Source organism: Felis catus, chromosome D1 (assembly GCF_018350175.1).
Source record: "Felis catus isolate Fca126 chromosome D1, F.catus_Fca126_mat1.0, whole genome shotgun sequence".
Classification (NCBI taxonomy): domain Eukaryota; kingdom Metazoa; phylum Chordata; class Mammalia; order Carnivora; family Felidae; genus Felis; species Felis catus.
Genome location: NC_058377.1, coordinates 9,566,060 through 9,575,151, shown reverse-complemented (window position 1 = coordinate 9,575,151; position 9,092 = coordinate 9,566,060). Strand labels below are relative to the sequence as shown.

Genomic DNA, 9,092 nt, shown 5'->3' with positions numbered 1-9,092 from the left:
CGTTTTCTGTCCTGATATCCCCATCTTACCCATGCGTGTGCCTGGTCACCTGTCCTGCCAAACCCCTCCCACTACGGCTCCATCTTCAGAGGGTGCTGCTTGCCAGGGGACCGTCACAGAGCAGGTGGGGAGCACACGACAGATGGGGGCTGCCTCCCTGCAGGGCTCGAGTGTCCTCTAATGCTGGGGGCGGGGGACACCAAAAGCACGTGCCTCCTGATCGGCAACTCTGTCACTCTGTTGCCATTTTCCATTGAGCTGACTCAGGAAGGCTCAGGAAAGCAGGCTCAGCGGCCGGCCTTCGGGGCTCACATGTCTGACCCCTATCCCCATGGGGTAGCCACAGTCGCTGGGTGGCACTGGTTTCAGGGTCCCTGAGCTGTCAGGGTCTCTCTCGGAGGACTCCCCTCAGACACGGTTACCAAACATGTTTTTCGTGTTTATTAACCTGCTCCTCTTCTCACGTTTCCCTGGGCACAGCTGCATTTCTTATCTGATGGGCTTCCTGCCAGCCCCTCGAAGCCTGACAGTTACAAAGGGCGGGTGGATTAGCTGCAAAAGAATATTTATTAGAAAAAAAATCCCTTTTATTCTTCTGTCCTTTTTGTGGAATTAGCCATATATTGCCTGGATGAGATAAGGGCATCCCTTTTGTGAGCGAGGAGCAGAGGTCCGACATCTGGGTTACTGGCAATGCCAAGGTGAGTGATGATTATTCTCCTTGCCTGCTGTGGACCCTTTCTCTCTCTCGACCTCTCTTGGAGGCTCCTGCTCAATTTCACAGCTCAGAGAGGTCTGTGGTGTGGCTGGATTTCTCCAGAAAGAGGATAATCTTTTTGTGAATGGATCTCATGTTTCTTCTAAACTCCAGGGCTGGAGACCAGTAGGGAACCGATCATTTGGTAATGATCTTTCAACTTAGTAGCTCCACTTGCTGGGGTTTGTTTAATGGGGTTATAGAGAAAAGAGATGTTCCAATGGAAAATGGAAGCAGCAGTGGCTTTCCTTATGCATTCATGGAGAAACTCTGCCACTGAGGGAATTCTTGGTTCCCAAGTAAATCAACTCCTTTGTGGGAAGTTGGCTTTCCTTCTGTCTTTGAGACTTTGGTGGTGGGATTGCGAACTGAAGATGCTTGCATCTGGCTGCTTCAAGCCCGAGGAATGTCCCGATCATGGCACTCAGAGTCCCTGTGAGGTCCCAGAGGACATGTTCTGTGAGGGCACATGCACTTTGTGTAAACTCTGAGAAGATGTCAACTTTCCCGCCCCAACCTGGGAGCCGCTGTGCCAGACCTGCCTGGGCCTGCCTGCCTCTGATGTACTGTGATACAGGGGAGGTAGGTGAGGAGGCCTGGGTGCCGGCCAAGAGAGCGACTTCTGATCTGGTCCTTCCGGTGGACCAGTGGTGGTCCAGTGGTGGTCATCATCTGGTATTCAGCCCAACCTGGGCTCTTGGGGTCATGGGAAAACCAATGAATCAGGATCTCTAGACCAGGAGCTAGGGTCTCTGAGAATGGAGGGAGAACCATTATCAAAGAAGAAAGTAAGATAAAGTATTAGAGCCACTGGGGACATTGAAGATGGAGACCCTTGTTTGCCCATCACCACTAGAATTCAAATTCCCTTTGATATCCCCACCATATATGTCACACATATTTCTGGTATATTCTGTATTGTGTGGTCTCCTGGAGGAGAGGCTATGGCTTTTAGAAGAGAGTCTTTCCAAAGAGCTTTGGTGGCATGAACAGAGAACAAGGGGTGCTAGGGTCTTGGAGAGATGTAACTGCTCATATCTGGCCCTCTTTTGCTATTTTTTCATTTACTTTTCCTTCCCACTGACCCCTCCTTCCTGGCTTCCTGGCTTCTCTCATCTCTCTTTGCATGGAACACCCCTCGCCTCATAGGTGGGCAACACTGGGCGTAACTCAGAGTAACTCATCCTTTCTTTCCCATCCCAACACTCTTCTCTTGACCCCCTGGTCTTGGATGATGGCACCAACATTCTCTAAGTCACCCAGGATGCACAGCCCCGGTGAGTTTGCTACTTTTCTTGCCCCGCTTTCTATATCCAGTCGGTTTCCAAACTGAGTATAGTCTACCTGGGTGGTATTGCTTCCACTCATGCCTTTATTTCCCTTCTTACTTGTTGCCCTGGTTTCGATCATTATTTCTCATCTAAGTTAATGCACTAGCTACCCAGTTGGACTTCCAATGTTTTCCTCTTTCTTCTTAAATTTGCTTTGTACTCCGGGGCTAGATTGCTCTTCCCAAAGGCTCTTATCATGAACTTGCAATATTATACACTGTCACTAGCTCCCCAGTGCCAACCTGAAAATCCTGGAACTATTTAAGAAGGGTGACACTGGGGGTTCTCTAGTCTTCATTTTTGGCCTTATTCTTGTGTGTGGGGGCACTTTAAGCCCTGCGAGGGCAGGGACCTTGTGTGTTTTGTCTACTGGTGTATCCCTGTACTCTGCACAGAGCCTACAAATAGCACATAGGCCCTGGCATGCAGCAAGGCCTCAACGATGCTTGTAAACTACTTCCCTACACCCAAAATACTGCTGCCTACCAGGAACCCTCACTGCTCCCAAAGAACAGCCTTCCTTCCCCATCCCCCCCTTCACCATTGCACATACTCTCCCTGGAATGAAGGTGACACCATTTCTGTTTATTCTACTCCTACCCACTTCCCAAGGCCCAGGCCAAATCTCACCTCCTTCAGGAAGCCCTCTATGATTCCTCAGAGAGACGCCATGGCAGTTCTTACTCTCCTGGGGCACTTGGCATTGTTGGCCTTTATTTGAAGACTTCTCATGTCTTTCTTTACTAAGGTTTGAGTTACTTGAGGGCAGGGATCGTTTTTTATTCATCTTTTGAAGCACCTAATACAGTGTCTTCTCCTGGATGTGCTGAGTCAAATGTATTGAATTAATAAATGAATATCCATATCTTATCTGCAAGCCTGTTTGATTTGTAACCACATGGACATACAGCTTTAATGACGAGGAATGACTTGGAGGCCAATTAGCATCCATTTATGCTACTGCTGCTGGGGGTTAATTAACTCTAATACATGTGCACAAATTAGCATTTGTTGTTTTACAGCAGAAATCACATCAAGGTGAATCCCATGCCAAGCTCTGAAGCAGAGGGTTGTAGACACCTGAGCTGTGGACAGCAGACGCCCTGAAGTTTAACCCATGAGGACCGCCCGCCATTTCCTCAGCTGACTGCTTTCTCGGATCCTTTCAAAGAGGCATTTCCTAGTGATGGTCAGACAGCAGAAACCCGTCCCATCCATGAGCCTGTGCGAATTCCCTTTGCCTGTTTTGTGAAGATCTGGGGAGGGTTGCTATGGTGAACTTAGTGCTTGGGGAGGGAAAGGAGCCCCTGCTTGAGAACGTTCCTGGTCCCCAGTGTCCCTCCCCCTCAGGAAAGTGACATAAGAGAGGAGGAGCTGAGCTTTTACCCCCGCGTGTCACCTCATCTCTCTACGCCTCAATTTCCTCATTGGATGGTGGCATCTGCTTTATGGGGAGGAGGGTGTTGCAGTGGCATTGCTGAGGATGAAGCGACATAATGAGTGTCATGGTACTTCGAGAACCATGTATTACGCTGTCACTCACTTCATCGACATCGACAGTCCCAAAAGTTGTCGGCTTCTGTTCAGCTGCCTGTGCTGTGAGAGATGAGTGGTGTCTAAGAATTCCTTTGGGAAGGGTTTGACCAGCTCTCTGGGGGGCAGACAGTGTGGGCACTTAATTGAGTCGCCTGGCACACACATGACTCTCTGAGGCTGGCACAGAGAGGACTCTGGAACACGTCCCGTCAGTCTGGCCCAGTGCTGGATTAGTGGCCTGTCCTGGGTGTCATTTCAAGTTCTGCTTCAAGTTCTGTGTTGTCTGCGGATCCTTGGCAGTGATACAAGGGCTCTGCTTCTCCAGATCTCCCAGATCAAGCCGCCTCACTTGGGAGTGGCAGGTGGAGGGGGAGCGGAAGATATTTCCAGATCCTGATTTCACAGCACAGTGACTAGACAGAGAGGCATCCCATAAAGCCTTCCCGGGCCCGGCACCGCGGCGAGCTGTCAGTAGGGGGAGCTCTATCACTGTGGTGCCTCCTCTTGCCGCAGCTGGGGTGAGGGTCTGCCTGGGGGTCTGAGGAGGGGCTCGAGGAGGCCAAGGGCGCTGTTTTCGGTAGACAGGTACTGAAAAGCAGCTAGGTCAAGAGTTGTGGGCTGCGAGAGCCCCAGCAGAAAAAGAAGTGGAAATCCACTGTGCCTGGTGCCCAGGGGCTAGAAGGGTGCTTGGGTTAAGCACACAAAGAAAACGCACAAATATCCCAACTTAGGGTGTCTTAACGAAGAAGGGCTGGAGGGTGTGGCTTCACTAAGACCGAAGCTGCTAGAATTGCCCTCCCTCCCCGTTCCCTCCCACAGGGCCGCCTGTGGGGACTGGCCACAAGGGGGCCCAACATGGTTCCGGGAGCTCCTGAGCATGCCCTCTGTGGGTGCCTGGGTCTCTCTGCTCACTGAGCAGCCCTCATGAAGCTGGCCTGGCCCTGGCTTATCAGCTGCACCCAAAGGCAGGAAGGTTCTAAATGAGGTTCCTAGCCTCAGACTGGGAAGAGGGGAAGATAAGGTAAGGGAGGCCTCCTTCCTTCCAGGGCCTGGGGTGGATTTGAGCACTTAGGGGGACAGATGTGTGCCTAGGACTCTCCAGGTGGTGGGGTTGAGCAGCAGGGACGTCCACCTCCCTCAGAGGGTCTGACGCTCAGATGGACTTGTCTTGCCCCTCTCGCAGGAGGCTACAGCCATTTCTCCATCTCTGTTCTGTGCTGAGACCCTGGGAAGCCCGAGGACGGGACATTAGGTTTGTCATCAGCCTTGCACGTGTGTGAGATGAGACTGTGTGGTATGCGTCTAGATGTTTGAGCAGGAGTGGGGCTGGGAACCATTTCTCATGGGCAAGTGGGGAGGATGCCCGGCTTAAGTGGGGCAGTGTGGCCTCATCCAGAACTGCTCTACCCTTAGTGGTAACTTGTGAGACACGTCTTTGTGATGGCATTAAGATCAAGGTTGAGGGGCTCTGAGAGGCTCAGTCAGTTAAGCGTCTGACTTCGGCTCAGGTCACGATCTCACGGTTCATGAGTGTGAGCCCCATGTCAGAGCCTGGAGCCTGCTTCAGATTCTGTCTCCCTGTTCCTCTACCCCTCCCCCCACTCATTCTCTCTCTCTCTCTCTCTCTCTCTCTCTCTCTCTCTCTCTCTCCTTAAAACATTAAAAATTAAATTAATTAATTAAAAAAAGATCGAGGTTGAGATTGGGGTGCCAGGGAGGACAGCTGGCTTAGAGGTAGGGGAGGATTTGCTGTACTTTTTTTTCTGAAGGTCTCTGGTACTGGAAGGATCTTCTCTGTATCCCTCCTCCTTGGGGTCAGAGACCAGATCTTCTGGCTTGGGGCAGTTTAGGGGGAATCCTTCCAGACGGAGGGATCAGATATTCCCTTTGGGTGAATGGAGAAGGGGCTGTCTTTCTGTTTGTGATGACATTTGCAGTGAACCACCAAGCTTCAGAGATGGAAAGAGGCTGATCCCAGCCGCTTCTGTGCCCTGTAGGTCCTGCGCCTTAGCTTTGCAAGCTGAGTGGCCTGGCTCCATTTGATGTGTGGCCTACATGGGAGCCCACAGGGACGTCCCGCCCTTCTGCCCACACAGGTGCAGACCTAAACTTGATCTTTGCAAATCAATCGGCTATCTCTGCTCACTAGAAGCACAGTAACCTCTTGAATTGTCCAGATTAGAGTTTTCAGATTATGAGGGACCCAACACAAGTTCAAGTCAACACAAGGTGAGAGGGGAGGCCTAAGGACTCTTTCCAATCTCAAGGCCTTTACATATACTGCACTTCTCCCCCACCCCCTACCCCCACTGGCATATTCTCCCCCATCCCTAACCCATCCTTTTATCTAGGCAATTCCCACCCATCCTTCAGAGCCCAGCCTAGGTGTGGCTTCCAAGGAAGCCTTCCCAGACTGCCCAGATCAGTCTCAAAGCTCTTGGTCTCATTTGCTACGATTATAAACATTTTGCATCGTGTGACTGATTATTTTCTTCTCCCTCTTGTAGAATGTAAGCTTCATAAGGAGAGCGCTGGGAGTTTCTCTTGTTTACCACCCATCGAGTCCCTGGCAGAAAGTAGATACTCAACAAATAAGAGCCGAATGAGAGAATAAATGGGGTCACCAGGTTGCCAGTGGAATCCCTCCCACCTTCCAGCGGCCAGACTGCTGTCTCAGACTGTATGGATACTGTTCTGTGTTCTTATCGACTGAAGGGGAGAACCACAGTTGGGCTGAAGTTCTCCGCGCAGCTCCTGGGACTTTTGAGTTCTTGTGAGGTGATCACTGGTCTCACTCCTCTTGTTTGATCTCCCCCGGACTCTCTGCTAAGTTAAGGTCCATTCCCTACCACGCCCACTGTCTTCTTTCTCGAGATTCTTAGCTTCTGGTCTTTGTGTGAAACACGTGGCTCTCTCCAAGTGAAGCCCAGAAAGCTACATGGCGGAGGGAAGGTTGTGGGCCGTTAGCTCCTGAGCTGCTGCTCCAGAGCCAGAGTCTCTTCGCATGGTCCACCTGCGCTCGATGCAGTTTCACGATGAGATCAAGGAGCAGGTCATCTGGACTGGTTGGGATGGTTTCAGAAGAAGCCCGAATACTTCCTGAAGCAGTCCACCTCTGCTTTTGCAAGTCCTCCGGAACTTCGTACCTTGAGAGCTGGCTCAGAGGCAGCCGAGGAGCCGGCCTGGAGACTCCCCTTTCTCTAGAGAGCGGGACCACAGCTTGCTGGCTGAGCGCACAGAACCTCAAGGCCGCTCTACCTGCGTGCCCTGCTCATGCTCCGCCCCCAGCCACTCCCTCGCCGGGCCTGTGCTGAATCAGCAGCATCCCCCTTGCTCTCTTGGCATGGTGCAGCCCGGCTAAGCCAAGTGTGGTTACAATGAGTCGGTTCATCTGGAAGCTCGCATCCTGTACCCTTTTCCAATGTGATGTTCCAGCCAACTGGCACCCAAGAGTAAAGAAAAACCCTGGGAACCGAGGCTGCTGAGGACTTACAGCCTTGCACAAGCCAAGGGCAAGGGCAACATTGAGGGGAAGGTCTCCCCGCTGCCAGGCCTTTCTCTCTACTCCATCTTGGTTCCTGTCTAGCAGCACATGGCCCTGGCTGGCAGTCAGCGATCCGCTGCTGGTACTTGTTGGTGGCTTGGCTGTCCTCCATCTAGCCAGGGCATTTGGACCTTTTTTCTAATTCCGCTTATGAGCTCGGGAAGCGAGCCAGTAGGTTCCCTTGGAAATTGCCTCTATTGATGTCATTTTCCATCCTAGTCCCCGGGGGAATCTGTTTCTCTATTTCCTCCACATTGACACTACTCTTGCCCTTGGCTCAAATACAGAAGCCTCAGGTAGCACCAAAGCCATGGGGAGGGGAAGGGATGGGGGGGCAGATGTAAGGGACGGAGGTCATGGGGCACTTGGGTGGCTCCGTTGGTTAAGTATCCGACTCTTGATTTCAGCTCAGGTTATGATCTTGCAGTTCCTGAGTTTGAGCCCCACATCAGGCTCTGCACGCACAGCACAGAGCCTGCCTTGGATCTTCTGTCTCCCTATCTCTGCCCCTCCCTGACTCGAACTCGTACTCTGTCTCTCAAGAACAAAAAAATGTTAAAAAAAAACCTTAAAGATGGAGGCGGTAAAATGTTTACATCTGGTCAAAGTGATAGATGAAGCTTTGAGCCCCCAGGGTTGTAAAGTCACCCAAGGAGGGAGGGAGTCACAGGCTTATTTCTTAGCCCCCGGACTGATTGGCTATGGCTTTTGTCAGGAACTCTCTGGCACATCCGTGAGCACCAGTGTTGACATTGGTTATGGGCTGAATCACACCCCACCCTCCGCCCACACATTCATATGAAATCTTAGCTATCGGTACCTCAGCATAGCTCTGTATTTGGAAATCGAGTCTTGGGGCGCCTGGGTGGCGCAGTCGGTTAAGCATCCGACTTCAGCCAGGTCACGATCTCGCGGTCCGTGAGTTCCAGCCCCGCGTCAGGCTCTGGGCTGATGGCTCGGAGCCTGTTTCCGATTCTGTGTCCCCCTCTCTCTCTACCCCTCCCCCACTCATGCTCTGTCTCTCTCTGTCTCAAAAATAAATAAACGCTGGAAATCGAGTCTTTTAAAAGGTAATTAAGGTACCAGTGAGGTCATATAGGTGAGCCCTAATCCAGTATGACCGGTGTCCTTATAAGTGGAGATGTGGACACAGACAGGCATGGAGAAAAGACCACATGAAGACAGAGGAGAAGGTGGTTGTTTGCAAGACAAGCAGAGCAACCCTGAGAAGATACCAATCTTATCGTCATTCCTGTTCTTAGACGCCTACCCCCAGTGTTGCGGGAAAATAAATTCCCATTGTTTAAACCATACGGTCTGTGGGACTTTGTTACGGCTGCCCTAGCCAACTAACACAGCCTTCTCCAGCAATAACAGAGAAGGTGTGCAGAAGGGCCAAGGGGTAGTAGATTAGATGATCCCATTTTGACCATTTTCTCTTGGGCTCTCGAGATTACTGATGGTATGGGACACCTGGGTGGCTCCACTGGTGAGACATCTGACCCTTGATTCCGGCTGAGGTCACGATCTCCTGGTTTGCGAGTTTGAGCCCTGTGTTGGGCTCTGTGCTGGCAGTGGGGAGCCTGGTTGGGATTCTCTCTCTCCCTCTCTGGCTCTCTTGAAATAAACAAACATTTAAAAAAATAAAAATAAAATAAAATTAAAAAAAAAAAGATTGCTGGTGTCCCTCTGTCTTCTCCAGTTCTGCCTTCTTCAGGCAGCCACTAACCTCATCTTGTTTAGGTGGTTAGCCAAGTAACTACCATCACTGATGGCCAATACACGAAGCGTGTCTCTTCGTCCATTGTTTCCCTTGTGACACAAACTGCAGGATCTCATTGTCACCCAGCATGGCAGGTCCTGTCCACTAGAAGCGCACATTCTATGGGGAAGGAAGTCACAAAGGCCATTTGACTGCAGCGGG

General features: G+C 51.3%; 1 long non-coding RNA gene across 2 annotated transcripts; it reads left to right on the top strand.

Annotated features, from left to right (window-relative positions):
- Positions 1-615: 615 nt before the first annotated feature.
- On the top strand, positions 616-8,481 carry LOC123380324. Of its 2 annotated transcripts, XR_006585913.1 has the most exons (3): positions 616-701; positions 3,111-3,312; positions 6,132-8,481. It is a non-coding gene; the product is annotated as an uncharacterized LOC123380324 (long non-coding RNA). The 2 variants fall into 2 exon arrangements; XR_006585912.1 differs by lacking the exon at positions 616-701 and having other exon boundaries at positions 2,994-3,277.
- The last annotated feature ends 611 nt before the right edge of the window (positions 8,482-9,092 follow it).